The sequence below is a fragment of the Stegodyphus dumicola genome, chromosome 5 (genome assembly GCF_044657685.1).
Source record: "Stegodyphus dumicola isolate Sdum_Otavi_A_Nest chromosome 5, ASM4465768v1".
NCBI classification, from domain to species: domain Eukaryota; kingdom Metazoa; phylum Arthropoda; class Arachnida; order Araneae; family Eresidae; genus Stegodyphus; species Stegodyphus dumicola.
In genome coordinates, this window is record NC_140772.1 from 132,150,073 (window position 1) to 132,170,330 (window position 20,258).

Consider the following 20,258-nt stretch of genomic DNA (forward strand, 5'->3'; position numbering starts at 1 on the left):
AGCAAGTCACATGGAAGCACAAACCAACTAAGATTAAAATAATTAACTACGATTAATATTAACAAAAAAGAAAAATAAGCTTATAATATAGAGATACACGAAATATATCTACACAATTATTGAAAATAAACGGGAATGAGACTAAAAAGGCAGCAAAACATTCGCGTAGGTCTAAGTAAAGATGAGTCAAGCTACTAATGAAATTCCCGCCTAAAAATTGCCCCCAAAAATTTCGAGATGCCAATATTAATGCTTTCATAACACAAAAACCACCTCGCCCCTCAATGCTGCTTTGTTTGAATTCATTCCCTCCCCAAAAAAAATCAACGGAAACAGAAAACGAAAACAACGGATGTTCTCTCCTAAGAGCACAGATGTTCTGATTAGTAAGAGCATGAGATTGCTAAAGGCGCAGTGTTCCCGCTAATGGAACACCTGGTTTTATTCAATGATTCTGCGTATGATTTTTGTATGAAAGATTAAAAAAATAATTTGGAGTACAGCCAGCAAAATTATGCCTATTTTTTCTCCAAATAAAATTTTTATATCATTAAAAAAACAGAGAAAATTACTTGAAAAAATGGATTTTAATAACACATAATAAATTAAAGTTATGTGTCTCCTTGTGATATGCTGCTATCTACGGTTTAAAAAGAAAAGTTCAAAGTATATTATAAAAGAATTTTTATCTATTTACGGTTGAATTTAGAGGCTTTCGAAGCGATTCAATTTGGGTGTTCCATGTAGTGGCACACTGAGACACAAAAGCTTAACCATATTTTAGAATCATTTATAAAAATATATAAATGTAAAGTTAAATATAAAATATTCGTTTCAAAGCGATCGCTGACGATTCCATATCTCTTTAGTCTTCCGTTGATGCGGTCATATTAGAGAGACATTGTGAAAAACCTATATTTACTTATTTTCTCAGAAACATCGGTCATCTTAGGATGGTAATCGACAAGAGGATTTATTGTACCTATGTTTTCTTTTTGTAAAATTCTGCATTTACATTTTCTAGATCTAAATTTAAATTTGATCTTTCTCAAAAAAATAGTGTGAAAATGAATGCATTTCCGTTAATAATCTATTCCGTTAATAACTCTATCTGGCTGCAGTGGTCCAGAGGTAAAGTCGTTGAACGCTGGTAGCTAGACCCAGCACAAAAACACGCTGCTTGATAATTTTGTGGTTTTTCTAATGTGTAATGTGCGTACGAAACTTTTCCTGAGAAAGTCCTCCCCAAACGCTTCCCTGCCCTTAGTAAAAGAGCCCTAACGTGCTCTTCCAATAATCCAATAAATATAAATACGGTACTGAAATATTACGTAGTTCATCCTAACTTGTGTCATCACAACTAACGAATCGCAACATGCAAAGGATACTCATATAAAAGGATTACTTTGAAGAAGCTGAAGGAAAAAGAACAAAAGAAGTCTTAATTTTATTCAAAGAACATAATATTAGAAATTTCAGACATGCATAAAACGTTTAAATACATTTAATCTAAAGTAAATGCTCCTTTTCCCTTTTTTAATTTTTTAAAAATATATTGTTCATGAAGAACTGCCAATACAACTTTATGAAATGACTTAATTAAATAATAACGTTTAATAGTTAAGTAAATAAATTTAAAATTCTCTTAAAATAAAAAATAAAAAACTGCGTAGTACTCCCATACGTATCATTAATTTTCTACTTCCTTTCAACTTTTCAATGCAAGAGTTCCTTCTTGAATTTTTAGCAAAAAATTATTAATGAAAGGAAATATATGAAATATAGAGGTAAAAATATTCCTCATTCTTACTCGCACCTAGAATTCATTACTCGAATACGCACCAGCACCTTTTAAAAGTAGAAAAGATATATCTGCAGAATAATCGTCATGCGATTATTTTATTTACTCTCTTTTATAGGAATATATTTTCCACGACGATATTTTTAAACTGCGAAGTTTTGGAACCGCTTTCTGTTCTTCGTCGATGTTTTGTACCACGATTGTTTTCTTCGATGATGTTTTAGACTTACGATACGTTTTCCTGCCTTCTTTTCTCCCACATGTTTTCTACAACGAAGTTTCCGTCTTACGTTGTTTTGTCCGCTACGTTTTCGTCCGCGATGTCTTCGTCGGACCTCCTAGAATTCACTCGCAAGCAAGCGAAGTAATCGTTTCATTTAGACTCTTGTCCTTCGACAAAATAATACCTGGCCCATTATGGATTTATGCAAATGTACAGAGACGTATAAGATTATGGGGTTCATTTAAAAATGACTTTTCAGTCCACTTTCATATTAGTTTGATTACCATTAAAAACGAACATGAGAAAGGTGTCTAAAAATTTGCGTCTTATAATTAGGAATTTTTGAATAAAATTACAATCAAATTTTTTTTCTTATGGTTGGCACTTGCCTATGTCTGCATCGTCCTGCCCTAAGGCCAGATCGGTAGTCTCTTTATCATGGAGGCGCCTAGTAGGCGGGCCACCATTGCCTCCTATGAAGGGACATACAATTTTACATCCATGCCTTCTCCGGGATTCGAACCCGAGCCCTTCGGTATCGCACTCAGTTTTCCCTAACCACCATAACGCTAAAAAAGGCTTGCAGCTACAGATTTGATTTTATTCTTGACTTATCATTATAATCGTTAGAATATTTTATTCTCACAATTAAATATTGTTTTTTTTTTCTTTAGCTTGTACAACGATGTTTCAAATTTTAGTGTTTTTCCAGCATCAATGCGGTGCGCACATTGATTACAGACATGTTGTTTAAAAAAATAAAATTTACGAAAAAAAATGCAGATCAATTTTTTAACAGTGGGAATCAATTTTTCGTAACTATTTCAGTAGTGTCAGTTAGGTCAGACTTGTAGAGATTGATATTAAAATATTAAAACTGAGACTCGGTCTTTCAGAAAGCCTCACAAGTACTTTCTCTCTTTCCATAACAATGTATGTTATTGTCGTTATGATTGATCAATACCAGTATTGATCACCGATAATTTTTAAGAAAATCTGTGATAACTCTTTGCCGACTTTTAAACAAAGGATTGAAGCTTATACAGGGTGAGCTGTCAAGTACTTCAGAAACTGTGTTCTTAAACGTTTAAAAATATTTCATATCTTTTAATGAAATACATCTGACACTGAAGCATGTCTCCATTCGATGTTGCCACCGATGCTTGAAATTATATTCACAGTTTCAGCATGTTTATAATAAAAATTGTAACCAATGTGCTACTCACTAGTTTTCTCATATACTCCTGCGCTTTATGTACTTTAAAATTACAAACGGCTACAACTGTGTCTCTGTTCACCTTGTTTATTTAATCAAACTACTTTGTCTTTAACTGACAGAGTGTTGGCTTTATAGTAATATATACTTCTCACACTTCTGCTGCTTTGTTTTGTGTTTAAAATGTTTCTTCAGTTTTATTTGGACCGTAAACTCTTCAAGAAAGTAATTCAGAAATCTGATTTAGAATGTGCGTGTTGATGATTGACTGATTCAGATGCTTGATTATTTTCTGATTAGATCTCATTTGCGTCTGCAAGAAGTGCCAATAATTAGGTAATAAATCTATGCAGACTTTTCGTCAGAACTCGTTGGTATGCAAGTAAATAAAATGCTTACACAAATGAATAAAATCCTCCTCATATTACCATTTCGACGTTTCATATACAGATAATTTGACTAAAACCTGATAATAATTTATATTTTCTCTCTCATTGTAATGTTTCTTTATACTTTTATAAACGTTCTTCCAAATAAATGTTTCCACAAAATTATTACAATAGGTTCTCAAGCATTACCCTCTTAACCTTCTAAAACCGAGCCGAAATTCTCATATTATAGCTTTCAGACCAGCGCTATCCGAAACAGTTTTGCCCCCTCTTTGACATTTTCCTATGAGAAAGTCGTCAGTTCCCCTCCATGGATGAAGTCAAATTTACATGTTTGTCGGACGTTTACGTCCCATAGTAGAGGAGTTGCAAGATTTGCAATTTTTTTGAGGATTATTTTGTTTTCATATTTAAATGAAAGCAAAATTCTAAATAAATAGTGCGTAAATAAATGTGCAGTACTGGATGCATATCCAGTGCACAATTTATTTAGAACAAAATGTATGCAATGTTTATATTTCATTCATTATTTCTAATCAATCTCGTAAATAATTTGTGAATTTTTTAACTTTGTTTTCACTCTTCATTTATATTCGCGTATTTTCGTATTAGAAATTAGAAAGCGAGAACAAAATTTAACAAAATATAGTAAATACAGACTAGATCTGTAAGTCTGCAGGCCGGAATGCGATTTTTAATAACATATTTTCATTAATAAAATAATGGTAATGACTAATTTAATGAAATAATAATAATAATATTTATTACCATTAGATGATTAGAATGAGATTCAATACAAATAGATTTTGAGATGAACTGACAGCAATAATAAAGCTTTACATAACAATAACAGAGATTTAAATCTGCTTTTTTCGATAATTTTGTTATTATAATATAAAAATCAAAATCCGAGATACATTGGTTGCGTTTAATAATTAATTTTAACAAATATTACATTGGACTATCAGGCAAAGAAGGTATATCTTTAACGAGAATTTTTCTTTGTAAAATTGGCTTTTGTTTATGTTAGCCGAGAAAAACATTCGTGACTTATACATGCAATCATCAAAAGAATTTTGAGAACAGTTTTAAATGTTCATGAAGAATTAATTATACGTCAATTTCTTTCCATAGGTAGAAATTTCGTCTAAAACTATCGTTATATCCAAAAGTTGAAGTCTATTTCATTTTCAACGAATATTCTATTTGCACATAATATATTTTCCAATTTATTTTAGAAAGAGTAATCTTTCACGTTTTCAAAAGAATAAGGAAACATTGGGTGTTGATACCATGTAGTAAATTTGTTTTTTATATTTCTTCCAGTAATGAAAACGATTACCCTGCAATATTTTCAAAGCAAAATTAAGAAAACCGTTTACGCCAAATTTTGCATAAAGTATCTTCTCGTGTATATTTTTATTTAAAGTGTGGAATTTTCTCTTTGAAAATATCAAAAATCATGAAGAGCAAAATTAATTCATGAGAAATAACTTTGAAATGCAATAATTCCATTGTAATATGACATAGTGGATAAAAGTCCAATAGAGTTTATTTATTCACAAATAATCCCCCTCATATGCGTAATTTATATACTGCCGATTGAGAAATATAGGTTAGTAAATTAAACCGGTTAATTCAATACTTTTCCTTTATCAATATTTTTACCTGCTCTTCAGTAAAGCGGTAAAGGTGGCTGAACACTTATAGCTCGCTTGGATTTGAATCCCGGATAAATAGTTGGATTCATGGTTTTTATGTAACGTAAATGCAAGCCAGCTTCTCTTAGAAAGTCCTCCGCGAAGACATAACTCCCCTTATACAGGTAATCGTTGGGTGCTTTGATGTAATTCAGTAAGCGAACAAATTAATCCAATCAATACCGAAGAACGGGTTGATTACATGTGGAGGTTTCCACCAGGAATTTAAATGCGAGCAAGTTTCTCTTAAAACGGTTTACACGAAAGCATCCATTCCCTTAAGCAGATAGCGTTCGCGTGCTTTTCCGTAATCCAATCCTAATTTTCATACATTTAGTAGTAAGTTGACATACACCTTATTACAGACAAAATAACAACTTTTTTAAGATATTTTTTTATCAACTTGTCTGAATTCTCTCTATCTCTTGAAGAGTATAAGAATTTCAGCAAATAAAACTGGCCCAAAATTTTATAACATTTTACTGATGTTTTAATTCAGTTTAGAAGTAAGGTGAGCTTTACTGATATTTAAATATTTTTTGGCAGATCTCATCCTAAAATAGGGTGTAAAGATAAATTGATTTTATTTAATTTACAATCAATGAAAATCATTGAAAGCAATCACTGAATGAATGAAAATCAGAAAAACTATTATGCATACAATTGTCTCTTATTTATCTCCTGATAAATCAGACAAAATTGCCTGCATAATAGAAGCACTTTGAAAGAGTTGACAGTTCTTAAGGCTTTTATGCACTCCACAAAACAATGTCAAAATAAAATCTTATTATTCATAAGTATGAAAATGAAGTAAACGAGTAAACGATAAAAACGGTTTTACCTATTTTCTAGAAGGGCATTAAATCTAAAATATTAATCTATTCTTATTTGTTATGATTAAAGAACATTAAATATGGTATGCTTAAAGAGCGTGCAAAATCGCTGACGTTTTAATCATAGCAAAAGTCAGTACTAAAAAAAGTAGCATTAAAATTATGAGACAGATTGAGAAAGAGATGGCCTCTATTTAATTTTCAAGTATATTGGCGCGAGACGAAACCTGCGGTTTTTGCCAAAATGTAGCTAAACTGATAATAAGAGGGAAATAATGCGTAGCCAGCGGCTACTCTGAGCAGCGACAATGGACCACCCAAAGATCTACAGATAGGCGATTCTCTAAAATGGGGAGGGCATGGATGGTACGACAGTTGTACCAATGCCGGCGTCTGAGAAAGTGATTCTCCTTGTACAACTGCTGTACGAGCCGGCTTCGAGAGGTTAATCGCATTTACATTTACTCGGCTGGAGAACTCAGTAAAGGACTTCTTACCACAATGCCCACAGTTGGATAATCTTCGGTTTCTGGCAAGTACTATCTTAGCTGGTAAAAGGCAGCAGACCAACAATAAAGTGCTATTCACATTCAATGTTCCCATGTTTAGCTATTGTCTATTTTGCCTTTCTGCTCACTTTTCGAATATTTGATTTTGAGTGAAACGATCGTTAAGATAGTAGGTGCTTTGAAATTTATAATCATTCATCCTTTGGTATTTAATTAGGAAAATTCTCATCGGAAGACTCAGTGTGAAAGTAATTCAGCTAACAGGGAAGTACTGCTATATGCGGTAGAATTACATTTGCATAAAGGTATAAAACCGGCCCCTTAAAAGAGCTTCAACTTTTTCATATGAACGTGTATTTCTGTTGAAATTCAACTAGTTGGAAAAGCATAAATCTTCATAATTTATTTTGAGATGGTGGAAAAACAGTGCTGATGTGTTATCAAGCTAAAAAAAAAAAAAAAAAAAAAAAAGGGGGGGGAAGGACTGTGCTATATCTCCCGTTCTACTGGGCCGATTGACAAAATTCAAACTGCGTTTTTCATGTCTCGAAAGCGCGACTTAGGAATATATTAGATTTATACATAGCACTATTCTAACATAGGCATCTAACATAGGCATGTGTTGAAATCTTACTCCAGCTTTGGATTAGCGTGAAACGTGATTGTTTACAAGCTCTTTTGCGATTTCTAAATTTCTTTTGACTTTTTTGAAGGTGTTTTTATTATAAGACTGCAGTTTTTGTTTAGTATTTTTATCACCTGATAAATATGGAAAATTGTGAGGAAGATGTAAAAAATAAAAGATCTTGTGGTCATCGACCAAAGAAAAGAAAGTTCCAGGGAAATCAGCATAATGATACAATGAATAAGAAGTGTGGTGTCAGTTCTTCGTTTAAAAAATTAAATAGTGACACTGTTTTGCCACCAAGAGATAAAGATAACTTTAGAGCCTAATTTTAGTGGTTATAGACTATTTGATTTGGATATCCTATTTCAATTTATTGAAAATAATTTATGTTGTAAAATTTGTAATGTTCATTTAAGTGAACTATTTCATCATGGTTTAAGCTCAAAATTTGAGTTACTATGCTCAAAGTGTTCATGTAAAAGAACTTTCAGAAACTCTAATATGATGGGTGTCCGAAAAAATATATCAGAGCTAAACAGAAGATTTACGTATGCAATGCGAACTCTTGGTCAAGGGAAAGCTGCTATGCAGAAATTCTGCTGCGTTATGGATCTCCCTCCTGTGATTGCACATCGTTCTTTCAAATTCGTCGTTAAATGTGACTGTAAGTGGAGACGGTACGTGGAAGACTCGAGGACATACGTCTTTGGTTGGAGTCTGTTCCGTAATAGGGTCAGAAAGCAACACAGTAATCGATACAGAAATACTGTCTTTATATTGCAAAGGTTGCGAGTCATTTCTAGGAAATGGCGTAAGTGAACACAAGGCCTGTTTGGAGAATCATGCTGGTTCTTCAGGAAAAATGGAAATGAATGGAAAGATAAACAATTTTTCATGTTCCATGGAAAAAAGAGGTGTAAAATATACTTCTTATATTGGTGACGGTATCAGGTTCAATGTTCTGTCTTACTTTCTTCGGGAACATGCAAGGACCTGACTCGGAACAGAGAGCTTACTAAAGCTATGTTCAATAACTGTGGGAAGTAGACAGGATACACAAGAAGGGTATACAAAACCCTTTGTTTTTCTCTCTTTACAATAATTTCCGTACTTCGGAATACAAAGACAAACTACTTGTGGTCTAAACGTAAGAATATAAAAATATTTAACTAAACTCTAACTTAACTTTGGAATAATAAACGTGGAAGATTGGCCTTATATTAACAGGAAGCCGTATGTAGTACAGAGAACTGTTAACACTACAATACGTTTAAAAATTATCACGAGGATTAAACCTCTGGCCTGGAAGGCAACCAGCAACTGAGTAAAACTTCTAAGGTAAGCGGCCTGCTTCGACTAACTCCATCCTCTCTCTCGCTTGGCAAAAAGCCACAACTTAAGTACTTGGCGTTCGCAAGACAAATTTTGCATAAATAAGTTAACGCTTTTAATTCTGGCCGGAAGTAGAAAATAAGAAGTGATAGTAAAGATTTAAAATAAAATAAACGTTAGTAAAACTTAAGATCCTTACATACTTCCCGCCAGAGTTAACTAGTTTTAAACTGAGGTCTAAAACGACCTTGCTGAAATCTTTTAGCTCTAGAATCTAACGCGAGGCCAATCTTTTACAAACATTTCTCCCTAGAAACTAGAAATTAAAAAAAAAAAAGAAAAGAAAAGAAATTTGTTTTTACAATAGCAGCTCCAAGGACACGCAATTTTTCATCTGTACTGCATCTAAACAGGAGCTTTTATTCAAATCTGGTTCCTTCCAGAGATCTGGAAGGAAAACTAGTTTAATGAAATGTTACACAATGAAATGGCAAGTAACATGCATATTTATATTTCTCTTAACATTCTTATTTCATTCATGACTTTATTTTAATTATCTCTCCCCGTGCTCTCTGACATGTGTTGTAAAAGAACACCAAACACGAATGTGTTTATATATACGTGTTCAACACTTCCTCCTACCATCAAAACACTAACGTGTTAAAACTTCAACATACCAAAACCTCATAACAAACCCTAACTTCAACTCTAAACCCTGAGGTACTATTCTGAAAGTGGCTAACTCTGAAGTGTAACGTCAGAGAGCCTAACTACATTCATTCAACCTTTAACACATATTCACCATGATTTGGTCTTTTTACAGTCACACGAATAAAAAAAAATTTAACATTACTTTCACTTTTACCATATCACGGTGTTTCTTAACATTTAAAATAACAGTTCACATTGTATATAAGAACATATTAACATGCCGTTAATTTTACGCATTTGAAAACATACATTAGTAGCACATTGTTAACTTCTATTCTTTTCAAATCAAGTGCCAATTCTTCTACATTGAAATACTACATTTCAAAAAATCTTTCAGACTAAAACTTCTTTCTTGCCAGAATGTTTTAAATAAAATTTATACAGTAACTTTTACAATATTTAAGTCTTTACATATTCCTATTATACATCAACTTTAGTTTTACGCGCGAGTAATTGAAAAACATAATACCAAAATCGGTAACAACTCATTTCTCGCCTTTTTGGCGATAAAGGTAGACCTCGCATGACGTAAAACTTCTTGAAATCTGCCACTTGCAGTAAGAATGAAAGATTAACTTAAGTTTGCAAAGTAACATAAAATTTTACTTATCTTTGTTATATTCGGACATTCTTTTCTGAGCCCAGTCCTGGAAGGTAGCAGAGATTCTCGTTTGATTTATACTCCTTCTTGTGCGGGCTCGCCCTTCAGTGCCTTCCTCTAGAAGCTTTCTTTTATTCTCCCGTTCGGTCACCCTTGAATACCTTCTTTTTCGCCTCTGCCTGTGGTCTTGGCCGTTTGATGGCAGCTGGTCTTGGCGGAACCGGGAGACTTCTTTCGCGTTCCTGCTTGGACCTCGTTGCAGGCCGTTCAAATTTTCCTTGTAACTTTTCCTCCGCCGCTGGTGGCCCTTCCGCAGTTCGGCGACATTTGCTGCGGAGCGTCCTGTCGGATGAGTAGATCTTCCGTTTTAGAGCCGGATTATAGTTGCCGTCTTTTCTCCTGGCTCTCTTTGCATACGTCGTCCTTCTCCCTTCTTCATTCTGGGGGTGTTCGTGAGCTCTCTTTTCTGGACGGTGGAACGGCTTCTTTTTCTTGTTACCTTTAATTTTCCCGCGGGGAAACTTTCTTTTTACTTGCTCCTGCCTCTTAATGGCTTGCCCTTGTACTTGTCGTTGTTCCACCTCTGGAGCTTGTGCCCGCCGTGTCTGCCGTGCAGGATCCTGCAAAAGATCTGTAAATATTTGCATTTTATTACGATCATAGTAGGGTTTGATTTGATCAATGTTTGCGGAGCAGGTTTCACCATTCCTGGCTTTTAACACTACTACAGCGTGAGTTATTTTTTCTATGACATATGGATCTTCAAATCGTGGAAAAAATTTGGCAGTTTTATCTTCTGGTGCTGAAGAAAGTTAATGCTTAATTTTTAACACATCATCCCCTACTTTATAAGTTACTCCCCGTCGTTTCAAGTCATAATACAGCTTTTGTTTTCTCTGTGCTACTTCAGTATTCTTTTTTGCTTCTTTAATTAGTTCTTCTATATCACCCATTTTAAATTATGTGGCTCTTTGTTGCACATAAATTAATTTATCTAACGGCGTTATAATCTTTCTGCCTAAAAATAACTCAGCAGGAGTTTTGCCCGTTGTATGATGTTTTGCGGTCCTAAGGGCGAAAGCAAATTCATTGACATAGTTATCCCAGCTTTTATGAAAATTGTTAACATAACTACGGATAATTTTCACTATATTTCTATTCACCCGTTCAGCTATATTTGATTGCGGCCGATACGGGACCATTTTTAAATGACGTATGCCCAGTTTTTGGCACATGTCTTCAAATACATTACTTACAAATTGAGGACCATTATCCGATATAACTTATAGGGGCGCTCCGTATTTTAAAATATGTTTATTTAAAATAGAATCAGTAACTAATTTCGCGGAGGCTCGCTTTAAGGGAACAATTTCGGTCCACTTACTAAAATGATCAACCATAACAAGGAGATAGCGACTTTTATTTAACTGACTTTTTGGGAAAGGGCCCAATAAATCGATGCCAATTATTTCATTTGGAAATTCGGATTTAATACTATTTAGAAACCCGGCCGGGCGGAAATTAATATAATTAACTGCTTGACATGTTGGGCAGGACTGGACATACGCCCTTGTTAACTTTTGCAGTTCAGGAAAATAGACTGCCTCGCGTACGCGTTGGATAGGTTTTCGAATACCAGCATGAAAAGCTAAAGGGCTGTCATGGAGCTCCTGCAGGATATTTAATCTAAGACTAGCTGGGATAACAGGTCGAAATTCGTTGTTGGAATTCGTAGTTTTTGTATAAAATAATAGACCATCTATTAGTTCGTTATGGGCCGCCCTATTTCTTATCGCCACAATATCTTGGTGGCTAAAATTTTCAGGATCCTTTAAATACTAATAAATGCTTTCAAACTCAGGATCCGTACCCAGTTCGGTTATTACAGTTTCTCGGGAATTTATTGTACATGCTGTGAGCATTGCCACCTTTACAGTATTACCTTCTTCATCTATTTTAATTCTGGATAGGGCATCTGCTACGATATTTTCCTTTCCGGGGGTATGCTTGATTACCAGATTATATTCTTGTAGCTTGAGTGCCCATCTTATTAACCTTGGGGATAAGTTTTTCCCTGAGTACAATCTAGTTACCGCCCATGATCAGAGTACACTGTTATTGGCGCCTTTCCAAAATAGACTCGGAACTTTTGCACTACTAACAAAACTGCAAGTGCCTCTCTCTCGGTCGCGGAATAGTTTCTTTGTGTTTGATTTAAAGTTCGGCTAAAAAATGCCACGGGCTGCTGATTTTGCGAAAGTAGCGCTCCTACCGCATAATCCGAAGCATCCGCTTAAATTTCTAAATTCTCATCCTTTTCAGGAAATTTCAGCACAGGGGCTTGCGTTAATGCTTGTTTTAATTTTTCGAAAGCACTATTGGCTTCGGCCGTCCACGAGAATCTTGCCTTTTTCCTTTTTAATTTTAACAATGGTTCAGCAATAGCTGCAAAATCTTTTATAAAGGACCTATAATATGAACAAAGTCCTAGAAAAGAAGAGAGCTTCTTCGCCGTGTTTGGAGTCGGATACTTTTGTACAGCGATTATTTTTGATTCGTCTGTCTCTATTCCTTTCTGAGATATTTTGTAACCTAAATATTTTAATTCAAGTGCGGCTAATTTGCACTTTTCGACATTAACTTTTAGACCGGACTCATTTAATAAAGAAAACACCTGTCTTAAATCCTGTACATGTTGGTCGAGATTATCACTAGTAATAATGATATCCTCTAAATAGATAAATGTGGACTTTCCATGAACAGTCCTTAACACAATGTCCATGCATCGCTGAAATGTTGGCGGTGCCCCTGAAAGGCCAAACGGCATGCGCAGAAATGCATAAGTGCCAGACTTGGTTATAAAAGCAGTCTTAGGCACGTCCTCAGGCCTAATCCCTATTTGAAAATAACCAGTCGTTAAGTCTAAAGTCGTCATATATTTGGTGGATGTTATGTTCCTTAGAATTTCTTGAATAATAGGTAACGGATATACCGTATATTTAGTTATGGAGTTTAATATACCGTACTCAATTGCGAATCTCCACCTTTTTGGATGTGTCAATGGATAGTCATTATTTATCTTACATAAAACCACCGGGCTAGCATAACTATTTCAGATGGGCGTTATGATCTTTTTACGTAGCATATCGGTGATATGCCATTCTATAATTTTTTCCTTATTCTTATCATACCGGTATGCTTTGTGGCGAACTGGCATTGAATCTCCGGTTTCAATACTATGGTTAGTAACCTGAGTAAATCCTGGAATATCACTAAATAACGAAGCAAATTCACTTACCACTTTTCGGATTCTTTGTTGCTCTTCATTAGGCAGGTGGTCATGGTTTAACATCGGCGGTTCAGCCTTCTCTTCACGAACGGGTTTCATTGTCAGCTTAAGAGACGCTTCATTAAAATCTAGCGTTGCTTGTGCCTCTGAAAGAAAATCTATTCCTAAGATAATATGTGCTTGCAGATTCTTTACTATGAAAAACATAACCTTTACTTGTTCGTCCTTGATACGGACATACAGCGGTAATTTACCTATACACTTACATCTTTCTCCTTGCGCAGCTAACACTGTCGTATTATCCGAATTATATATACGATATTTACGAAAATACTTCCTAAAAAAATCTTCTGCCACACAGGAACACTGCGCGCCCGTATCCAGGAGTGCGGTGGCTGGGATATTATTTACCAACACTTTAATCTTCGGAAGAGTCAAATTTCTCACCATTACTGTATTTAACTTGAAGGAATAGGGCTTTTCGTGGCCTTCGGATTTTCGCACCCTCCAGTCAGCAGAAATCCGTTTTAGTTTAAATTATTTTTCATTTCCGTGCTTTCTTTCTTTTTCCACTGGCCTTGAGACTTTTTTCCTGGATTGCTATTGAACTGTCGACGTTCGCCGGCTTTTTTTGAATGCTCGGGTTTCCTTGCCCACTGATTCGCTTTGCTTCCGTAGCCGTGTGCTTGAGTTTGCTATAGACTTGGCGCACCAAATTGCTTTCGCAGTTGATATTGGCGTCTTCTTTCAATGTCCGCCGTTCTTCTACTTTCAAACTGGATTGCTAGCTCAAATAAATTTTCCAGTGTAGTCGGATTTCTTAATTCAATAAAGTCTTGCACTTGGGGCAGTACCCACGGCAAAATCACTTGAATTATCTCAGGTTACGGACGGTTTCCATACAACATTTTGAAGACGTGAATTTTTCTTAAAATACAGCTTGAGAGATTTTCGATTCTTTGCTGATATATGCTGAAAAGTTCCGTTTCTAATTTCGCACGATCCCTTACGACAGGGAAGGCTTTTAATAGGGCAGTCTTGAAATTCTCGTAAGTATAGGTGGGACTTCCTGCTTGACCCAAGAGACTTCTGCCTATACATTTGAACCAATTAAGCGCTTGGCCCCTCAAACGCTGGTAGCTAAGGTAACTTTTTGAAATTCGTGCACGGGGTAGAGCATGAAGTGGTCATCCAATTTTTCCAAAAAACTGGTTACCGGTGAGTTTCCATTAAATGTTGCTTCTGGTTTCATCGAAGCGCGCATGGTCTGGACGATGTAACCAAATCTTTCCAGGGCGGCAGCTGGCATTTCTGGATTCTGAGCCGCTTCTGCAGGCAGCACAGGTTCTTCTTGAAACTCGGCCATGGTTATTCTTCTTCATTGGGCGCCACTATCAGGTTCAATGTTCCGTCTTACTTTCTTCGGGAATATGCAAGGACCTGACTCGGAACAGAGAGCTTACTAAAGCTATGTTCAATAACTGTGGGAAGTAGACAGGATACACAAGAAAGGTATACAAAACCCTTTATTTTTCTCTCTTCACAATAATTTCCGCATTTCGGAATACAAAGTCCCACGACTTGTGGTCTAAACGTAAGAATATAAAAATATTTAACTAAACTCTAACTTAACTTTGGAATAATAAACGTGGAAGATTGGCCTTATATTAACAGGAAGCCGTATGTAGTACAGAGAACTGTTAACACTACAATACGTTTAAACATTATCACGAGGATTAAAACTCTGGCCTGGAAGGCAACCAGCAACTGAGTAAAACTTCTAAGGTAAGCGGCCTGCTTCGACTAACTCCTTCCTCTCTCTCGCTTGGCAAAAAGCCACATCTTAAGTACTTGGCGTTCGCCACACAAATTTTGCATAAATAAGTTAACGCTTTTAATTCTGGCCGGAAGTAGAAAATAAGAAGTGATAGTAAAGATTTAAAATAAAATAAACGTTAGTAAAACTTAATATCCTTACATAGGTGATGCAAAACCATTTGCAGGTATAACTGACGCCAAACCATATGGTTCATTAAATATAGAAAAATTGAGTGTGTTGGACATATTCAAAAACGAATGGGAATATGGCTACGCAAATTAAAACTTGAAAGAAAAAAAGTAAAATTAAATGACGGTAAAATCTGTCTGGAAAAGGGAGACTAACAGATAAGTTAATAAATGAAATAACTTCGTATTATGGTAATGTGATTAGAGAATATAATGAGTCTGTTAGTGATATGAGAAAAGCCATTTGGGCAATTTACTACCACAAAATATTGAGTGATGAAAAGCCGATTCATGACGTTTGTCCTACAAATGAAACCACATGGTGCAAATACAATAAAGCTAAGCTAAATAAAGCTGATTATAAGCATATAAATTCTGAACCAGTCGCTGTAATGGAGGCAATAAAGCCAGTTTTTATAGATTTGTCACAACCTTCGTTATTGAGACGTTGCCTTGGCGGCAAAACACAAAATAATAATGAATCATTTAATTCCTTAATTTGGAAATTTTGTCCAAAGACATGTCGTGCTGGTAGTAGGATAGTTCAAATTGCTCGAAATGAAGCAGTAATTACTTTTAACGAAAGGTCTGTTGGTAGACATTCTGTAATGAATGAGCTACAGCTTTTTAGAAGTAAGTTTTCTATTGAAGGATTTTTACAAATTGATAACAAGAGAATAGATAACGCAGAAAAGAAAGGCTTGTCAGAAACAAAACAACAGCTAAGCTTGAAAGGCAGCAAAAAATGTCAGAAGTGCAGGCCTTCATAAAAATGATGGGGATGTTTATTGTGCTGGTGCGTATTAATTTGTAAATAAAATTTTAGCAGTTTAGCATACAATTTGAAGTAAGTCGTAAAAGATTTTTTCACTCATGTTAAATAATATGTATATTATACAATATAATACATATCACATGCTTAAATGCTTGAGTTTATTTAACTAAAGTGGTTATGTAAAAATAAATTTTTGTGCAAATATGCCACATGTATTTTAATATACGGCTATCATTCTGTCATGCTAATGTATATAGCAAGGTAAATTTAACGTGTTTCATACTAACAAAAGCTTCTGCAATTTATTAGGATTTATACTTTTTAAATATATTTTGAAAATAAATATACTATGCACATTATTATTAGAAAGTTATATACTGAAGTATTGGCATTAAAACTCAAATTTCTTAAAATACGGTTTTTCGCAGTTTTATACATAGCATTTAAAGTATGATAAAGTTACATTATGGAAGAACTATTAAATGTTTTATATGTTTGATATACAGTAATATATTACAGAGAACTTTAGCTAAGACATTTGGCTATAAGTAAATTCTTATTTGTAAGGAAGTTTTAGTTTTATCATTCTTAGTCGATATGTTATACTTCGATGAATGTAGCAGTTTAGCATACAATTTCAAATAAGTCGTAAAGGTTTTTTCCCACCTATGTTTAAATAATATTGCATAATATGATACATATCATATGCTTAAATGCTTGAAAGTACTCAACTGATGTGGTTATGTAAAAATAAATTATTTGTTCAAATATGCTACACGTATTTTAATACACGGCTATCATTCTGTCATGGTATTTTATATAGTATGGTAATTTTAATGTGTTTCATATTGACAAAAGCTTATGCAATTTATTAGGATTTATACTTTTTAAATATATCATTTTGAAAATAAATATACTATGCACTTTATTATTAGAAAGTTGTATACTGAAATATTTGCATCAAAACTCGATTTTCTCAAAATGCATTTTTTCCCAGTTGTATACATAGCATTTAGAGTATGCTAAAGTTACCCTGTGGAAGAACTATTAAATGATTTATATGTTTGATATACAATAATACATTACAGAGAACTTTACCTGAAACATTTGCCTATAAGTAAGTTCCAATTTGTAAGAAAAATTTTAGTTGTATCATTGATAGCGTAGAAGTTTCAAATCATTTTTAGTTGATATGTTATACTTTGATGATGGCAGCTTATTTTACATTAATTATGCTTATACCAACTATTGGAAATTGTATAATATTACAATATCTCTCAGAAAATAAGCATTTTATATATTTTATAACAAGAGAAGTATTTAAAAAAATATTTACATTAAAACTTGATTATCTCAAAACATAAATTTTCACTGTTGCGCGCATGATATTTTAAAAACGGTTCTTGGTACACACTTTAAATTTAATGGACTTCTTTATATGAGTATTATCATCTAACTGAACCAAAAATATATTGAATATTTTAATAGTCAAAAGTTTTACGCATGGAAATATTAAAAATTTTTTATTAAAATGCATTGTATAAATTTAGTTCTAAATAAAATTAGAATTTAACATGAAATTCTTAAGATTTTTGGTTCACAGTAGTCTTTAGATGCTATACAAGCTGTATATTAACTATGAAGTTAAAATATATAACAGAATGTTTTAAAATGTGCACGCAAAGTGGGAGTATTACGTGAACATATAATAAATTACCTCACAAAGAAGATTAAATTATAAAATCATTTGTGGCAACACAAACTATTTGCTTACTAATTCAGCTGTGCTATGTTGTGGGTTGTAAAAAACTGGAAGTAATAGCTTTAAAAATAAATATGTTATCCCAATCCTTACAACAGCATCATATTCAGAGGTTTTAAGGGTTTTAAGGTGTACGAGACCCCTTAACGTAGTTCAATGGAGAACGTGATGCAACCACTTCGCATTCCCCAATGACTTTAGCTTTGGCACTTACGTTTCAACCGTCACCGGAATGACGGCCTTGATAATTCAACGAAAGAACATATTATTAGTACTCATTTCGTGCTCTTAACGTTCTTAGCATATTTCATAATGCCTTACCGGAAATTTCTGTTTTCAGCTATAATCCTGGAAGGAAAAGTTCTGTTCATGCTGGTTCTATCATCTCGACTTGAGGTTTTGGATGATGGTAAATTACTCATGTATCGATTGTTATACTAAGGGAACTCTATTTGTATGCCTCATGATTGAAAAGTCCATTATTGCCACCAACCATAACCGAAATCTGAAAGGATTTTATGTGGGACTTCTCAATATCTGGCAATCTCTGGCAAATTCCGCTCAACATCCACGATTTGTTTTCGTGACTTCTTGCTGATTAGAAGCATTATCTTCTGTGTCCTAATCTATTCTGCAGTTCTTTCGTAAGTGTTCATCACCACTGCAGTTCTAGCATACTAAGGTCGCTTTCGTCTGACGTCTGTTCCGCCTCAAGGCACTTACTTAAGTGGGTAGACTGCCTCGACGAGCTGTCACTTGTCCACTAGCTTCTGGATTGGAGTAGTTCCGATTGGGCAATGGTGTGTGCAAGTTTCTGAAAGGACTGCCACGTTTTTCATGGCGTACACTCTAGGCATTTTTTAAATCCTTGATATCCACTATTCGCAGTTGTTTCTGTACCTCAGGTTCCCGTATGCCACCGAGGAAGTATTTCATGGATTGTACTTCACGTAGTTCTGTTGAGCAGTAAAAAAAGGAGAGATGGGAGAGCATTTCGATATCAGTGGCGAGCAACTGGATTATTTTGGTGTGCTTCTGCTATCGAGATATTAACTGCAGCCTTCTGTAGCCTTTTAAACACTTCTTAGTAGAGCTTTCGCGTACCGGGTACAGCATCAAAATCTAGCCTCTGGTTTTCTAGAAGAGTGGGATCGATATCGTCTTCTTCTATTCTCAGAGAAGCTGCGAAATTACAGGTTTGTCTTCGGAATCCTACCCATTTCATTTGGAGCTATACAGAACTGAGCCTTGTATATATGCCAAATGTTTTTTCCATCACACGTGGAAAGCATGAGAAATGGGTTGGAAAACATAGGTACCAATTTAAAGGTATCAGAATCGTCTCCAGTTGCATTAAGAATGTGTTCAAGCTGTCAGATTCTTTGGCGACAACAGCAGAAACTCTGTCATCGATTTGTTGTTCGACATCAGAAACTCTTCCTTTGATTTGTAGTTTGACAGCATTAACTCTTTCTTTGATTTGCTGTTTGACAACAGAAACACGTTCTCCAGTTTCTCTAACTCTCCTTTCGACCATGTTATTTCTGCTTTCAAAATCCTCGAAAATCTTCTACTGTTGTCTTTTATTTCTTCTTGACAGGCTTAAGTATCAAATTTGGATAGATTCCACCTTTCCTTGAACTGGTATTATTTCAGCTTTCCCTCTTTTGTTGGACGCATTTATCTCTTCTGTAAAGGAATCAACCTCGCCTTTTATATCTTCCTGGAACGCAGCAAAGACTGTCACAAACTGCCTCAGATGCTCCTCAATTGTTCTTGTCACTAGCATTCTGTCCTACTTCTAACACCCAAAATTGTTCCTGGCACATAGGTTCGTAAAGCATGCGGAAGAGCTGGTAGCTTGTTAGAATTTATTTGTCCCGAAAAAACACTAAACAATTCCGGAGTTTTTCGAAATGTACGAGTAAAAAAATATAATTCCAAAAATATACGAAATATAAAGGAACACTGCTAGTAGTTATCACTTTAAAGTGCTGAGAATGATGAAGAAAATACGATGAAAAGCGCACGTAAAGAGCGAACATAAATCTGTCAATACTCCTTACTCTATGCTGAACTGCAAAGTTCAGAACTGAAGTTCATTCTGGTCTTATCTCATTTTCTCACTCTCCATACCAAAAGCCCGAAACTGACAAAACTGTTGGACGTCCGAAATTTTGGAAGAGAAAACAAATGAAGCCACAAGGAAAAATCTACATGGCTTATAATGATTGTCACATTAAAAAAACTATAAACTGTATTTACAGTGGTACCTCGATATACGAGTGCCCCAACATACGAGTGTTTTGAGGCATGAGCTACCGAGCGAGCGATGTTTTTGCTTTGAGACGAGAGCAAGATTTGAGATACGAGGAATCGCACACTACACCGCTGTACACGACCGCAACATGCGCGCGCTTGTAGGTGTCGTGTGCAGCGTCTAACAGTTTCTGCCACCTCAGACTAGTCTTCAGTCTGAGTG